The 18,461-nt window shown below is 32.2% G+C and overlaps 1 long non-coding RNA gene across 1 annotated transcript; it reads right to left on the reverse strand.

Moving 5' to 3' along the window:
- Positions 1 to 986: 986 nt before the first annotated feature.
- LOC140062898 (uncharacterized) lies at positions 987 to 4,175 on the reverse strand. Its single transcript, XR_011847545.1, has 5 exons — positions 3,730 to 4,175; positions 3,285 to 3,445; positions 2,720 to 2,844; positions 2,282 to 2,350; positions 987 to 1,884 (listed from the first exon to the last, which is right to left on the reverse strand). It is a non-coding gene; the product is annotated as an uncharacterized lncRNA (long non-coding RNA).
- Between the last annotated feature and the right edge of the window lie 14,286 nt (positions 4,176 to 18,461).

Raw genomic sequence — 18,461 nt, forward strand, 5'->3', positions numbered from 1 at the left:
TTTGCATAGTAATACAATCAAGATATTGTACAGCTGTTAATACAAATGTGTAGGTCTCAATATACCGAGTGAAAGTGCTTAATATGATGGAGCAGATTACTCGTGAACAATACTTAACTTAAAATTGTAATTGAATATTAAAATAACTGTAATAAAAATACTTTTACGCAAGGGCGTGTGGCGCAGTGTGTTGGATTCAAAACTGCCTCTTGTAAGTATCAGAGAGGTGGTCGCTTACGAGAAGTAGTGGTCGCTGAGATAATTGGTTTACTTACGAGAGGTGTATGGTCGATTATGAGAAGCGGTCCCTTATAAGAAGAGGTGGTCGTGTTTCATAATTTTTATTCAGTTTTTACACGATTTAGTTCAGGACAATGGGGATAATTAAAATATTTTAAAATCCCCATTCTTTTGTATACAATTAAAATGTTTAACATTGTAAACAAGGGAAAACTATTCTCTGTACATGAATACCGTAATTCTTCTAATTGTAACCCTGGGTATTCTTTGATTGTTTTTTAGTGTGGGTCAGCAAATCATAGCAAAATAATAAAACAGTACGAATAAAATAAATTTGTTTGAACTTTATTTTATAAACTCAAAAACATTCAATCCTCCCCACTCCCGAGATCAACATGCATTATCTCCTCTTTTTCAAAATACGGCTGCATCATAAACGACCAGTCTTCATAAATTTTGTCAATAGTTTTTGTGACTCTAATATTAGATAGTGGGTTATTATTATAGATTGACTTATGGGTGGGTGGGTTACTATGAATAAAAGGAGGGTTACTATTATGAGGGTTACGGTATACAGAATGCAAAATATAGTAACATTCATTCTTCTCAAAACTAAAAATGTACGATTTCTGTCATGTGATGATCTACTATCTTTTATTTTAAGCAATAAATACAAAACAATATTTGGTATCATTCACTTTTATTCGACTGTATAAACTCTAAAAACTTTTTTTTTTACGGTCTTGTTTAACATATCCACGTGTGGAAAATAAGATAATTAAGTCATTGTGTCACAAATGACCATGTCACAACATACAATTTCGATTAAATATATGATACAGATCTAGCATATATTAAATACAAGTCTGTTTTTAATCTTTATTTTTTATATCATTGTAACATTTTCTTGTTTTTTTAGACATCAACCACAACAATTATCACAATTGATCCATGGAGGTATTATACCTCCATGATTGATTACTACTGTATCTAAATAATTAACATATTTGGTATAAAAATATGTTAGAGACATAGGAATGCGAATGAAAAAATAAAACCTAAATTAGCTCGCAAAACAACAATTACATCACATATATGGTGGAAGGTAGGCCTACAATTAAAATTAAATCTTTTGTTTTTACACAAACAAATATTTTAGTAACAACATCTGATACTACTGTATATATCATGTATGTAATGTAGGAGGGACGAGTACATTTGGTTCACTAGATTAATAACAATAGCTACAGGCATAGAACCACTGATTCACATAAATATTAATAGTATTTAATAGCAAAAAGCATTTTTTTCTATTTATATAAACCAATAAGCAACATTTCATCAGACTATGCAGAACCATATAACTAATCATTCCAAGCTATATTGACTGAAATATAATAACACTTTAAAACCTAAATTGTCACTTTCATTTGTTCCCAACTAAATGCATAAATGATGGATACTACTGGAAAAGAAAAACTTCCAAACAATCAGTATAGTATGTAATTGACTGGTTACAATTATAAATGATTTGCACTCAATAATAAATTACATTTAAATTGAATTAATTGAACAATGGACAGAATCTTTCTGAATTTGAAGAACCAAGATCAATTGTCTGCTGGCAGCCTCACACATTGTCACCTGAAACAAAAATAAACAGAAAGTGTATTAAAACCTCATACAATTACACATAAACTCTGGGTAAGGCATTTAATAAAGAGAATTCAGTATCATTGTTATTCATATTCAATATTAGGTACAATGTTAAAAGTAGAAAAAGCCAATAACAGTTGTATTTATTATACGTACGGCACACACAGTAGTAATAGCAGTATATACAATGAGACATGGTTACTAAAAGAACTGTAAATTCATATGTAAGTGATTGTTTCATTTTATGTTTATAATAATTGTTTGTTGCTATATACACAAACATAGTGGTATCAGTGTACAAGACATAGTTACTTGTGAGGGAAACAATTCATTTTAAATCATTGATCACTAGCATGAATACTTTGCATAAATCAAATGTACTTACTTGATCATTTAGCAGCTTTATAGTTCTGATAACTTGGCTTCAGTTGCTTTTCTCCCCATTCAACTTTAACTGATAAAAAAAAAAAGAAGTACAGTGTCAAAGGTTACTATATGTAATTCTAGAACAATATCTTGTCGTTTGAATAAACACCACCCCTATGAAACTTCTTTTAGAATAAATGCCTCTTGAAACAACATACCTAGGCATTTATTTTTCACTCAAATAAACACCCTACTTATTCATTTATACAACTACAGAGTGCTGTTAAAAATAGCGTATCTGGACAACGTCCATCTTGACAAATACCCGCTAGGACAACTGCCCTAAGATAGTAGGCCCACTGTTTCAGACACCTTTATATCCATAGTTATAACCAGAAATTCTCAAACAAAGTATATTTGTATACTGTACAAGAAACGTTTACCAACAACTACATACCTTATAACTCTTCAAACTTGTTCAGCAGTGAATCATTTTCTTTAAGATTTTCATTTTTATATTCTTTCTAAAGATTCATTTTGTGCCTTTAATTTTGATATTTCTTCTAAATAATTGCACTTCACCTATAGTAATATAAACCAGGGATATTAACAGTTATTTGTTTTTATTATTTGCATACATGTTGTACAATAAAAAAAAAGCGAGGGAAGGTAGCACTTTTTAATGATGCTCCTTGGTAAGAAAAGACATAAAAATACAATACATTTTATCAAGAAATATACATAAGAAACATAATATATTATATAAATAGGAGTGCATGGACAAGGAAAGAGTAATTGGAAATTTAGGAACAAAGCTAAAAGACAAGGGGATCTGGAATCCAATGCAAAATGATGTGTCACATGGTTCAAAAGGATATCCACTAATTTAAATATTATATTATACCATAAAATTATTACTTTTACTTACTTACTTGCAGTTTAACTGTAAGTATGCAATCTGCCCTGTAAGCAGCAAGGTACAGGCAACTCTGAAATTGTGGAATTATAGTTAGTAAACTTACTTCAGATTGTCTTTATTCCATGTAATAAAGATGTATCTTCCAACGGGTTGGTCCTTTTTTCCCTGCTGTTCCATCCTGTATGTCCATAGTATTCAATTGTCGTACATGTATCTCTGCTGTTTCTGATACTGACAGGCTGGTCCAGATATAGTCTGTCAACTCTGAAATTGTAGAATCATGGTTAGTAAGCTTACCTTTGATTTTTCCTTCAATGTAAAAAAAAACAACTGAATCTTCCAATGAATCCTGTTTACTGCTATTCCACTCTGAATGTCAAAGTGCTGCACATGTATCTCGAATAGTCCTGATCCAGACAGGCTGGTCCGGATATAATCTACTATACCCAGTGTCCAAGTGATACACATGTATCTCTGGTAGACTGGCTTGTCTGGATATATTAAATCCATCAACTCTGAAATTGTGGAATCAAGGTTAGTAAACTTACTTTTGATTGTAAAAGACTGAATTTCCAATGTATCCTCTTTTCTGCTATTCCACCCTGTCCATTGTCCAAGTGCTGCATATGTATCTCAGATGGTCCTGATCCAGGTGGGCTGGTCCTGATCCAGGTGGGCTTGTCCTGATCCAGACAGGCTGGTCCCGATGTAATCTGCTATACCCGTGTCCAAGTGTTGCACATGTATCTGAGATGGTCTTCATCCAGACAGGCTGGTCCATATATTTTCTGCTATACCCAGTATCCAAGTGCTGCACATGTATATCTGATGATCCTGATCCGGACGGACTGGTCCGGAAATAATCTGCTATACGAGCAATTCTATAAATGCTTAGGAAAAACTGTGGTTACTTGTAGGAATACCTTACCTTAATATCAATGCCATCTACACATTTACAAAAAATAACATGATTTGAAATGCACTAAAACTTAAACTTCTAGATTCTTAGCTACACTTTATTAGTTAGTGAATATTTACTATAAGATGCCACCTTACACATAAAATACATTTACACAAAATTAACCTGATTTAATACCAAGATATAATGTTACCTTACACATTATATAAAATAGATTTACCAAAAAATAACCTGATTTAATACTAATATATAATGTTACCTTACACATTATATAAAATACATTTACCAAAAAATAACCTCATTTAATACCAATATATAATGTTACCTTACACATTATATAAAATACATTTACCAAAAAATAACATTTAATACCAATATATAATGTTACCTTACACATTATATAAAATACATTTACCAAAAAATAACCTTTAATACCAAGAAATGTTACCTTACACATTATATAAAATGCATTTACCAAAAAATAACCTGATTTAATACCAAGATATAATGTTACCTTACACATTATATAAAATACATTTACCAAAAAATAACCTGATTTAATACCAATATATAATGTTACCTTACACATATAAAATACATTTACCAAAAAATAACCTTTAATACCAAGAAATGTTACCTTACACATTATATAAAATGCATTTACCAAAAAATAACCTGATTTAATACCAATATATAATGTTACCTTACAAATTATATGAAATGCATTGACCAAAAAATAACCTGATTTAGTACCAAGATATAATGTTACCTTACACATTATATAAAATAGATTTACCAAAAAATAACCCGATTTCAATGCCAAGATATAATGTTACCTTACACATTATATAAAATGCATTTACCAAAAAATAACCTGATTTCAATACCAAGATATATTGTTACCTTACACATAAAATACATTTACACAAAATTAACCTGATTTAATACCAAGATATAATGTTACCTTACACATTATATAAAATAGATTTACCAAAAAATAACCCGATTTCAATGCCAAGATATAATGTTACCTTACACATTATATAAAATGCATTTACCAAAAAATAACCTGATTTCAATACCAAGATATATTGTTACCTTACACATAAAATACATTTACACAAAATTAACCTGATTTAATACCAAGATATAATGTTACCTTACACATTATATAAAATGCATTTACCAAAAAATAACCTGATTTAATACCAATATATAATGTTACCTTACACATTATATAAAATACATTTACCAAAAAATAACCTGATTTAATACCAATATATAATGTTACCTTACACATTATATAAAATACATTTACCAAAAAATAACCTTTAATACCAAGAAATGTTACCTTACACATATAAAATGCATTTACCAAAAAATAACCTGATTTAATACCAAGATATAATGTTACCTTACACATTATATAAAATACATTTACCAAAAAATAACCCGATTTAATACCAATATATAATGTTACCTTACACATTATATGAAATGCATTTACCAAAAAATAACCTGATTTAGTACCAAGATATAATGTTACCTTACACATTATATAAAATAGATTTACCAAAAAATAACCCGATTTCAATGCCAAGATATAATGTTACCTTACACATTATATAAAATGCATTTACCAAAAAATAACCTGATTTCAATACCAAGATATAATGTTACCTTACACATTATATAAAATACATTTACCAAAAAATAACCTGATTTAATACCAAGATATAATGTTAGCTTACACATTATATAAAATGCATTTATCAAAAAATAACCTGATTTCAATACCAAGATATAATGTTAGCTTACACATTATATAAAATGCATTTACCAAAAAATAACCTGATTTAGTACCAAGATATAATGTTACCTTACACATTATATAAAATACATTTACCAAAAAATAACCTGATTTCAATACCAAGATATAATGTTACCTTACACATTATATAAAATGCATTTATCAAAAAATAACCTGATTTAATACCAAGATAAAATGTTACCTTACACATTATATAAAATACATTTACCAAAAAATAACCTTTAATAAATTTTTTTCTTATTCAAATTGTAATAATAAAATTCATGAAAAACAATAAATATTAAGCTAAGGGAAAGAAACCTGTAAATCATTAGCATATTAATAAAATACATAAGAAAAACAATCAATATTATGCTAATGAGGGACAAAAAACTGTAAATAATTAGCATATTAATTAATAAATACATAGAAAAACAATCAATATTATGCTAATGAGGGAAAGAACCCTGCAAATCATTAGCATATTAATTAATAAAATACATAAAAAACCATCAATATTATGCTAATAAGGGAAAGAAACCTGTAAATCATTAGCATATTAATTAATAAAATACATAGAAAAACAATCAATATTATGCTAATAAGGGGGAAAAAACCTGTAAATCATTAGCATATTAATTAATAAAATACACATGAAAAACAATCAATATTATGCTAATAAGGGAAAGAAACCTGTAAATCATTAGCATATTAATTAATAAAATACACATGAAAAACAATCATTATGCTAATAAAGAAAAGAAACCTGTAAATCATTAGCATATTAATTAATAAAATACATATGAAAAACAATCAATATTATGCTAATAAAGAAAAAAAACTTGTAAATCATTAGCATATTAATTAATAAAATACATAGAAAAACAATAAATATTATTCTAATAAAGAAAAAAAATCTGCAAATCATTAGCATATTAAATAATAAAATACATATAAAAACAATAAATATTATGCTAATAAGGGAAAGAAACCTGTAAATCATTAGCATATTATTTAATAAAAATACATAAAAAAACAATAAATATTACAATTACATGCTAATAAGAGAAAAAAACCTGTAAATCATTAGCATATTAATTAATAAAATACATAAAAAAAGAATCAATATTATGCTAATAAGGGAAAGAAACCTATAAATCATTAGCATAATAAATAATAAAATACCTAGACAAACAATCAATATTATGCTAATAGAAGAAACCTGTAAATCATTAGCATATTAATTAATGAAATACCTACAAAAACAATCAATATTATGCTAATAAGGAAAAGAAATCTGTAAATCATTAGCATATTAATTAATAAAATACATAGAAAAACAATCAATATTATGCTAATAAAGGAAAAACCTGTAAATCATTAGCATATTAAATAATAAAATACATAGAAAAACAATCAATATTATGCTAATAAAGAAAAGAAACCTGTAAATCATTAGCATATTAAATAATAAAATACATAGAAAAACAATCAATATTATTCTAATAAGGAAAAGAAACCTGTAAATCATTAGCATATTAATTAATAAAATACATAGAAAAACAATCAATATTATTCTAATAAAGAAAAGAAACCTGTAAATCATTAGCATAATAATTAATAAAATACATAGAAAAACAATCAATATTATGCTAATAAGGGAAAGAAACCTGTAAATCATTAGCATAATAATTAATAAAATACATAGAAAAACAATCAATATTATTCTAATAAGGAAAAGAAACCTGTAAATCATTAGCATATTAATTAATAAAATACATAGAAAAACAATCAATATTATGTTATATTAAGGAAAAGAAACATGTAAATCATTAGCATATTTTATTAATGAAATATATATAAACACAATCAATATTATGCCAATGAGTGGGAAAAACCTGTAAATCATTAGCATATTAAAATATTAATGTTTACCATTTACAGCATCCCATACTTACAGCGAGCTGTTACAATCCTAAAATCTGCTCTAAATGTGGTAGATGATAAAAGAGTCCATGATATCTATGGCTTGTCACATTCTCTTGATTTATTTAAGTGGACCAACAAGGAACCATCAAGATCTAAAAAGAACACTGGAGAAGAAAAATAGTACATCATGCTTACCTTAATCAAACTTACCCCAACTGCAATGGCAACGCATAGATCATGGACATCCCATAATACAGACAGCCTATAAGAACTTTGCCATCTGTGGTCCATTTGGTCGTCTCTCCTACAAAGTATAGAAACCATGTGCTCGCTCGGGGAGAGAGAATGTATCATAAAAACATGTACATGTCAATAAGGGTAGCCATGGATTTCATTTTAGTTTACTATTTTGGAAAATTGTTATTCATCTGGTGACACATTTATTGTGTTAAATTATTGGATGGAGATTATTTTTAGGGTATTCAATTAAAAAAAAAATAAACATTTCTTTTATGTATATAAAATATCCTTTACCAATGACATCATACTTACACAACATAAATACTTAAGAAATAGTGTCCATTATGAATTGTTTACAAAACAAACCATAGATATTCAGTACAGAAAGAAATCATATGTCTACTGGATGAGTAAAATGTTGAATGCATCACTTGTCTTGTTATGGTGTGTACATCTTTACTGGATGAGTTGAATGTTGAATACATCAATTGTCTTGTCATAGGGTGTATATCTTGACTGGATGAGTTGAATGTTGAATACATCAATTGTCTTGTCATAGGGTGTATATCTTTACTGGATGAGTTGAATGTTGAATACATCAATTGTCTTGTTATGGTGTGTACATCTTGACTGGATGAGTTGAATGTTGAATACATCAATTGTCTTGTCATAGGGTGTATATCTTGACTGGATGAGTTGAATGTTGAATACATCAATTGTCTTGTTATGGTGTGTACATCTTGACTGGATGAGTTGAATGTTGAATACATCAATTGTCTTGTCATAGGGTGTATATCTTGACTGGATGAGTTGAATGTTGAATACATCAATTGTCTTGTTATGGTGTGTACATCTTGACTGGATGAGTTGAATGTTGAATACATCAATTGTCTTGTTATGGGATGTACATCTTGACTGAATGAGTTGAATGTTGAATGCATCAATTGTCTTGTTTATGGTGTGTACATCTTGACTGGATGAGTTGAATGTTGAATACATCAATTGTCTTGTTATGGGTGTACATCTTGACTGGATGAGTTGAATGTTGAATACATCAATTGTCTTGTTATGAGGCGTACATCTTGACTGGATGAGTTGAATGTTGAATACATCAATTGTCTTGTTATTGAGTGTACATCTTGACTGGATGAGTTGAATGTTGAATACATCAATTGTCTTGTTATTGAGTGTACATCTTGACTGGATGAGTTAAATGTTGAATACATCAGTTGTCTTGTTATGGTGTGTACATCTTGACTGGATGAGTTGAATGTTGAATACATCAATTGTCTTGTTATGAGGTGTACATCTTGACTGGATGAGTTGAATGTTGAATACATCAATTGTCTTGTTATGGGGTGTACATCTTGACTGGATGAGTTGAATGTTGAATACATCAATTGTCTTGTCATGGGACATACATCTTTACTGGATGAATTGAATGTTGAATACATAATTGTCTTGTTATTGGGTGTACATCTTGACTGGATGAGTTGAATGTTGAATACATCAATTGTCTTGTTATGGGATGTACATCTTTACTGGATGAGTTGAATGTTGAATGCATCACTTGTCTTGTTATGGTGTGTACATCTTGACTGGATGAGTTGAATGTTGAATACATCAATTGTCTTGTTATGAGGTGTACATCTTGACTGGATGAGTTGAATGTTGAATACATCAATTGTCTTGTTATGGGGTGTACATCTTGACTGGATGAGTTGAATGTTGAATACATCAATTGTCTTGTCATGGGACATACATCTTTACTGGATGAATTGAATGTTGAATACATAATTGTCTTGTTATTGGGTGTACATCTTGACTGGATGAGATGAATGTAGAATACATCAATTGTCTTGTTATGGGGTGTACATCTTGACTGGATGAGTTGAATGTTCAATACATCAGTTGTCTTGTTATGGGGTGTACATCTTGACTGGATGAGTTAAATGTTGAATACATCAGTTGTCTTGTTATGGGGTGTACATCTTGACTGGATGAGTTGAATGTTCAATACATCAGTTGTCTTGTTATTGGGTGTACATCTTTACTGGATGAGTTGAATGTTGAATACATCAATTGTCTTTTTATTGGGTGTACATCTTTACTGGATGAGTTGATTGTTGAATGCATCAATTGTCTTGTTATGGGGTGTACATCTTGACTGCATGAGTTGAATGTTGAATACATCACTTGTCTTGTAATGGGTTGTACATCTTTACTGGATAAGTTGAATGTTGAATACATCAGTTGTCTTGTTATGGGGTGTACATCTTGACTGGATGAGTTGAATGTTGAATACATCAATTGTCTTGTTATGGGGTGTACATCTTGACTGGATGAGTTGAATGTTGAATACATCAATTGTCTTGTTATGGGGTGTACATCTTGACTGGATGAGTTGAATGTTGAATGCATCACTTGTCTTGTTATGGGATGTACATCTTGACTGGATGAGTTGCATGTTGAATGCATCAATTGTCTGGTCATAGGGTGTACATCTTGACTGGATGAGTTGAATGTTGAATACATCAGTTGTCTTGTTATGAGTGTACATCTTGACTGGATGAGTTGAATGTTGAATACATCACTTGTCTTGTCATGGGTGTACATCTTGACTGGATGAGTTGAATGTTGAATACATCTATTGTCTTGTTATGGGGTGTACATCTTGATTGGATGAGTTGAATGTTGAATACATCAATTGTCTTGTTATGGTGTGTACATCTTGACTGGATGAGTTGAATGTTGAATACATCAATTGTCTTGTCATAGGATGTACATCTTGACTGGATGAGTTGAATGTTGAATACATCAGTTGTCTTGTTATGGGGTGTACATATTGACTGGATGAGTTGAAGGTTGAATACATCAGGTTGTCTTGTTATGGGGTGTACATCTTGACTGGATGAGTTGAATGTTGAATACATCTATTGTCTTGTTATGGTGTGTACATCTTGACTGGATGAGTTGAATGTTGAATACATCTATTGTCTTGTTATAGGGTGTACATCTTGACTGGATGAGTTGAATGTTGAATACATCAATTGTCTTGTTATGGGGTGTACATCTTGACTGGATGAGTTGAATGTTGAATACATCAATTGTCTTGTTATGGTGTGTACATCTTGACTGGATGAGTTGAATGTTGAATACATCAGTTGTCTTGTTATGGGCAGGGTGTACATCGTGACTGGATGAGTTGAATGTTGAATACATCAGTTGTCTTGTTGTGGTGTGTACATCTTGACTGGATGAGTTGAATGTTGAATACATCATTTGTCTTGTCATTGGGTGTACATCTTTACTGGATAAGTTGAATGTTGAATACATCAATTGTCTTGTTATTGGGTGTACATCTTTACTGGATGAGTTGAATGTTGAATACATCAGTTGGCTTGTTATGGGGTTTACATCTTTACTGGATAAGTTGAATGTTGAATACATCAATTGTCTTGTTATTGGGTGTACATCTTTACTGGATGAGTTGAATGTTGAATACATAAATTGTCTTGTTATGGGGTGTACATCTTGACTGGATGAGTTGAATGTTGAATACATCAATTGTCTTGTTATGGTGTGTACATCTTGACTGGATGAGTTGAATGTTGAATACATCAATTGTCTTGTTATGGGGTGTACATCTTGACTGGATGAGTTGAATGTTGAATACATCAATTGTCTTGTTATGGGCAGGGTGTACATCGTGACTGGATGAGTTGAATGTTGAATACATCAGTTGTCTTGTTATGGGCAGGGTGTACATCTTGACTGGATGAGTTGAATGTTGAATACATCACTTGTCTTGTTATTGGGTGTACATCTTTACTGGATGAGTTGAATGTTGAATACATCAATTGTCTTGTTATGGGGTGTACATCTTGACTGGACGAGTTGAATGTTGAATACATCAATTGTCTTGTTATGGGGTGTACATCTTGACTGGATGAGTTGAATGTTGAATACATCAGTTGTCTTGTTATGGGGTGTACATATTGACTGGATGAGTTGAAGGTTGAATACATCAGGTTGTCTTGTTATGGTGTGTACATCTTGACTGGATGAGTTGAATGTTGAATACATCTATTGTCTTGTTATGGTGTGTACATCTTGACTGGATGAGTTGAATGTTGAATACATCTATTGTCTTGTTATAGGGTGTACATCTTGACTGGATGAGTTGAATGTTGAATACATCAATTGTCTTGTTATGGGGTGTACATCTTGACTGGATGAGTTGAATGTTGAATACATCAATTGTCTTGTTATGGTGTGTACATCTTGACTGGATGAGTTGAATGTTGAATACATCAGTTGTCTTGTTATGGGCAGGGTGTACATCGTGACTGGATGAGTTGAATGTTGAATACATCAGTTGTCTTGTTGTGGTGTGTACATCTTGACTGGATGAGTTGAATGTTGAATACATCATTTGTCTTGTCATTGGGTGTACATCTTTACTGGATAAGTTGAATGTTGAATACATCAATTGTCTTGTTATTGGGTGTACATCTTTACTGGATGAGTTGAATGTTGAATACATCAGTTGGCTTGTTATGGGGTTTACATCTTTACTGGATAAGTTGAATGTTGAATACATCAATTGTCTTGTTATTGGGTGTACATCTTTACTGGATGAGTTGAATGTTGAATACATAAATTGTCTTGTTATGGGGTGTACATCTTGACTGGATGAGTTGAATGTTGAATACATCAATTGTCTTGTTATGGTGTGTACATCTTGACTGGATGAGTTGAATGTTGAATACATCAATTGTCTTGTTATGGGGTGTACATCTTGACTGGATGAGTTGAATGTTGAATACATCAATTGTCTTGTTATGGGCAGGGTGTACATCGTGACTGGATGAGTTGAATGTTGAATACATCAGTTGTCTTGTTATGGGCAGGGTGTACATCTTGACTGGATGAGTTGAATGTTGAATACATCACTTGTCTTGTTATTGGGTGTACATCTTTACTGGATGAGTTGAATGTTGAATACATCAATTGTCTTGTTATGGGGTGTACATCTTGACTGGACGAGTTGAATGTTGAATACATCAATTGTCTTGTTATGGGGTGTACATCTTGATTGGATGAGTTGAATGTTGAATACATCAATTGTCTTGTTATGGTGTGTACATCTTGACTGGATGAGTTGAATGTTGAATACATCAATTGTCTTGTTATGGGGTGTACATCTTGACTGAATAAGTTGAATGTTGAATGCATCAATTGTCTTGTTATGGGGTGTGCATCTTGACTGGATGAGTTGAATGTTGAATACATCAATTGTCTTGTTATGGGGGGTACATCTTGACTGGATGAGTTGAATGTTGAATACATCAGTTGTCTTGTTATGGGGTGTACATCTTGACTAGATGAGTTGAATGTTGAATACATCATTTGTCTTGTCATTGGGTGTAAATCTTTACTGGATAAGTTGAATGTTGAATACATAAATTGTCTTGTTATTGGGTGTACATCTTTACTGGATGAGTTGAATGTTGAATACATCAGTTGTCTTGTTATGGGGTTTACATCTTTACTGGATGAGTTGAATGTTGAATACATCAATTGTCTTGTTATTGGGTTTACATCTTTACTAGATGAGTTGAATGTTGAATACATCAGTTGTCTTGTTATGGGGTTTACATCTTTACTGGATGAGTTGAATGTTGAATACATCAATTGTCTTGTTATAGGTTGTACATCTTGACTGGATAAGTTGAATGTTGAATACATCAATTGTCTTGTTATTGGGTGTACATCTTTACTGGATGAGTTGAATGTTGAATACATCAATTGTCTTGTTATGGGGTGTACATCTTGACTGGATGAGTTGAATGTTGAATACATCAATTGTCTTGTTATGGTGTGTACATCTTGACTGGATGAGTTGAATGTTGAATACATCAATTGTCTTGTTATGGGGTGTACATCTTGACTGGATGAGTTGAATGTTGAATACATCAATTGTCTTGTTATGGGCAGGGTGTACATCGTGACTGGATGAGTTGAATGTTGAATACATCAGTTGTCTTGTTATGGTGTGTACATCTTTACTGGATGAGTTGAATGTTGAATACATCAATTGTCTTGTTATGGGCAGGGTGTACATCGTGACTGGATGAGTTGAATGTTGAATACATCAGTTTTCTTGTTATGGGCAGGGTGTACATCGTGACTGGATGAGTTGAATGTTGAATACATCAGTTGTCTTGTTATGGTGTGTACATCTTTACTGGATGAGTTGAATGTTGAATACATCAGTTGTCTTGTTATGGGGTTTACATCTTGACTGGATGAGTTGAATGTTGAATACATCAATTGTCTTGTTATGGGGTGTACATCTTGACTGGATGAGTTGAATGTTGAATACATCAATTGTCTTGTTATGGGGTGTACATCTTGATTGGATGAGTTGAATGTTGAATACATCAATTGTCTTGTTATGGTGTGTACATCTTGACTGTATGAGTTGAATGTTGAATACATCAATTGTTTTGTTATGGGGTGTACATCTTGACTGAATAAGTTGAATGTTGAATGCATTAATTGTCTTGTTATGGGGTGTGCATCTTGACTGGATGAGTTGAATGTTGAATACATCAATTGTCTTGTTATGGGGTGTACATCTTGACTGGATGAGTTGAATGTTGAATACATCAGTTGTCTTGTTATGGGGTGTACATCTTGACTGGATGAGTTGAATGTTGAATACATCATTTGTCTTGTCATTGGGTGTACATCTTTACTGGATAAGTTGAATGTTGAATACATCAATTGTCTTGTTATTGGGTGTACATCTTTACTGGATGAGTTGAATGTTGAATACATCAGTTGTCTTGTTATGGGGTTTACATCTTTACTGGATGAGTTGAATGTTGAATACATCAATTGTCTTGTTATTGGGTTTACATCTTTACTGGATGAGTTGAATGTTGAATACATCAGTTGTCTTGTTATGGGGTGTACATCTTTACTGGATGAGTTGAATGTTGGATACATCAGGTTGTCTTGTTATTGGGTGTACATCTTGACTGGATGAGTTGAATGTTGAATACATCAATTGTCTTGTCATGGGGTGTACATCTTGACTGGATGAGTTGAATGTTGAATACATCAGGTTGTCTTGTTATTGGGTGTACATCTTGACTATGAGTTCAATGTTGAATACATCAATTGTCTTGTCATAGGGTGTACATGTTGACTGGATGAGTTGAATGTTGAATACATCAGTTGTCTTGTGATGGGGTGTACATCTTTACTGGATGAGTTGAATGTTGAATACATCAGGTTGTCTTGTTATTGGGTGTACATCTTGACTGGATGAGTTGAATGTTGAATACATCAGTTGTCTTGTTATGGGGTGTACATCTTGACTGGATGAGTTGAATGTTGAATACATCAGGTTGTCTTGTTATGGGGTTTACATCTTTACTGGATGAGTTGAATGTTGAATACATCAGGTTGTCTTGTTATGGTGTGTACATCTTTACTGGATGAGTTGAATGTTGAATACATCAGGTTGTCTTGTTATGGTGTGTACATCTTGACTGGATGAGTTGAATGTTGAATACATCAATTGTCTTGTCATGGGTATACATCTTGACTGGATGAGTTGAATGTTGAATACATCAATTGTCTTGTCATGGGTGGTACATCTTGACTGGATGAGTTGAATGTTGAATACGTCAATTGTCTTGTTATGGTGTGTACATCTTGACTGGATGAGTTGAATGTTGAATACATCAATTGTCTTGTCATGGTGTGTACATCTTTACTGGATGAGTTGAATGTTGAATACATCAATTGTCTTGTCATGGGGTGTACATCTTTACTGGATGAGTTGAATGTTGAATACATCAGGTTGTCTTGTTATTGGGTGTACATCTTGACTGGATGAGTTGAATGTTGAATACATCAGGTTGTCTTGTTATGGTGTGTACATCTTGACTGGATGAGTTGAATGTTGAATACATCAATTGTCTTGTTATGGTGTGTACATCTTGACTGGATGAGTTGAATGTTGAATACATCAATTGTCTTTTTATGGGGTGTACATCTTGACTGGATGAGTTGAATGTTGAATACATCAATTGTCTTGTTATAGGGTGTACATCTTTACTGGATGAGTTGAATGTTGGATGCATCAGTTGTCTTGTTATAGGTTGTACATCTTGACTGGATAAGTTGAATGTTGAATTCATCAATTGTCTTGTTATTGGGTGTACATCTTTACTGGATGAGTTGAATGTTGAATACATCAGTTGTCTTGTGATTGGGTTTACATCTTGACTGGATGAGTTGAATGTTGAATACATCAGTTGTCTTGTTATGGGGTGTACATCTTGACTAGATGAGTTGAATGTTGAATACATCAGTTGTCTTGTTATGGGGTGTACATCTTGACTGGATGAGTTGAATGTTGAATACATCAATTGTCTTGTTATGGGTGTACAGCTTGACTGGATGAGTTGAATGTTGGATACATCAATTGTCTTGTCATGGGGTGTACATCTTTACTGGATGAGTTGAATGTTGAATACATCAGGTTGTCTTGTTATTGGGTGTACATCTTGACTGGATGAGTTGAATGTTGAATACATCACTTGTTTTATTATGGGGTTTACATCTTTACTGGATGAGTTGAATGTTGAATACATCAATTGTCTTGTCATGGGGTGTACATCTTTACTGGATGAGTTGAATGTTGAATACATCAGGTTGTGTTGTTATGGGGTGTACATCTTGACTGGATGAGTTGAATGTTGAATACATCAGGTTGTCTTGTTATGGGGTGTACATCTTGACTGGATGAGTTGAATGTTGAATACATCTATTGTCTTGTTATGGGGTGTACATCTTTACTGGATGAGTTGAATGTTGAATACATCAATTGTCTTGTTATGGTGTGTACATCTTGACTGGATGAGTTGAATGTTGAATACATCTATTGTCTTGTTATAGGGTGTACATCTTGACTGGATGAGTTGAATGTTGAATACATCAATTGTCTTGTTATGGTGTGTACATCTTGACTGGATGAGTTGAATGTTGAATACATCTTGTTATAGGGTGTACATCTTTACTGGATGAGTTGAATGTTGAATACATCAATTTTCTTGTTATGGGGTGTACATCTTTACTGGATGAGTTGAATGTTGAATACATCAATTGTCTTGTTATGGGGTGTACATCTTGACTGGATGAGTTGAATGTTGAATACATCAATTGTCTTGTTATGGGGTGTACAGCTTGACTGGATGAGTTGAATGTTGGATACATCAATTGTCTTGTCATGGGGTGTACATCTTGACTGGATGAGTTGAATGTTGAATGCATCAATTGTCTTGTTATGGGGTGTACATCTTGACTGGATGAGTTGAATGTTGAATACATCAGTTGTCTTGTTATGGGATGTACATCTTAACTGGATGAGTTGCATGTTGAATACATCAGTTGTCTTGTTATGGGGTGTACATCTTGACTGGATGAGTTGAATGCTGAATACATCAATTGTCTTGTTATGGGTGTACATCTTGACTGGATGAGTTGAATGTTGAATACATCAGTTGTCTTGTTATGGTGTGTACATCTTGACTGGATGAGTTGAATGTTGAATACATCTATGGTCTTGTTATGGGGTGTACATCTTGACTGGATGAGTTGAATGTTGAATACATATATTGTCTTGTTATGGTGTGTACATCTTGACTGGATGAGTTGAATGTTAAATACATCTATTGTCTTGTTATGGGGTGTACATCTTTACTGGATGAGTTGAATGTTGAATACATCAATTGTCTTGTTATGGGATGTACATCTTAACTGGATGAGTTGCATGTTGAATACATCAGTTGTCTTGTTATGGGGTGTACATCTTGACTGGATGAGTTGAATGCTGAATACATCAATTGTCTTGTTATGGGTGTACATCTTGACTGGATGAGTTGAATGTTGAATACATCAGTTGTCTTGTTATGGTGTGTACATCTTGACTGGATGAGTTGAATGTTGAATACATCTATGGTCTTGTTATGGGGTGTACATCTTGACTGGATGAGTTGAATGTTGAATACATATATTGTCTTGTTATGGTGTGTACATCTTGATTGGATGAGTTGAATGTTAAATACATCTATTGTCTTGTTATGGGGTGTACATCTTTACTGGATGAGTTGAATGTTGAATACATCAATTGTCTTGTTATGGGGTGTACATCTTGACTGGATGAGTTGAATGTTGAATACATCAATTGTCTTGTTTATGGGGTGTACATCTTGACTGGATTAGTTGAACGTTGAATACATCAATTGTCTTGTTATTAGGTGTACATCGTGACTGGATGAGTTGAATGTTGAATACATCAA

This window comes from Antedon mediterranea, chromosome 11 (genome assembly GCF_964355755.1).
Source record: "Antedon mediterranea chromosome 11, ecAntMedi1.1, whole genome shotgun sequence".
NCBI lineage: Eukaryota > Metazoa > Echinodermata > Crinoidea > Comatulida > Antedonidae > Antedon > Antedon mediterranea.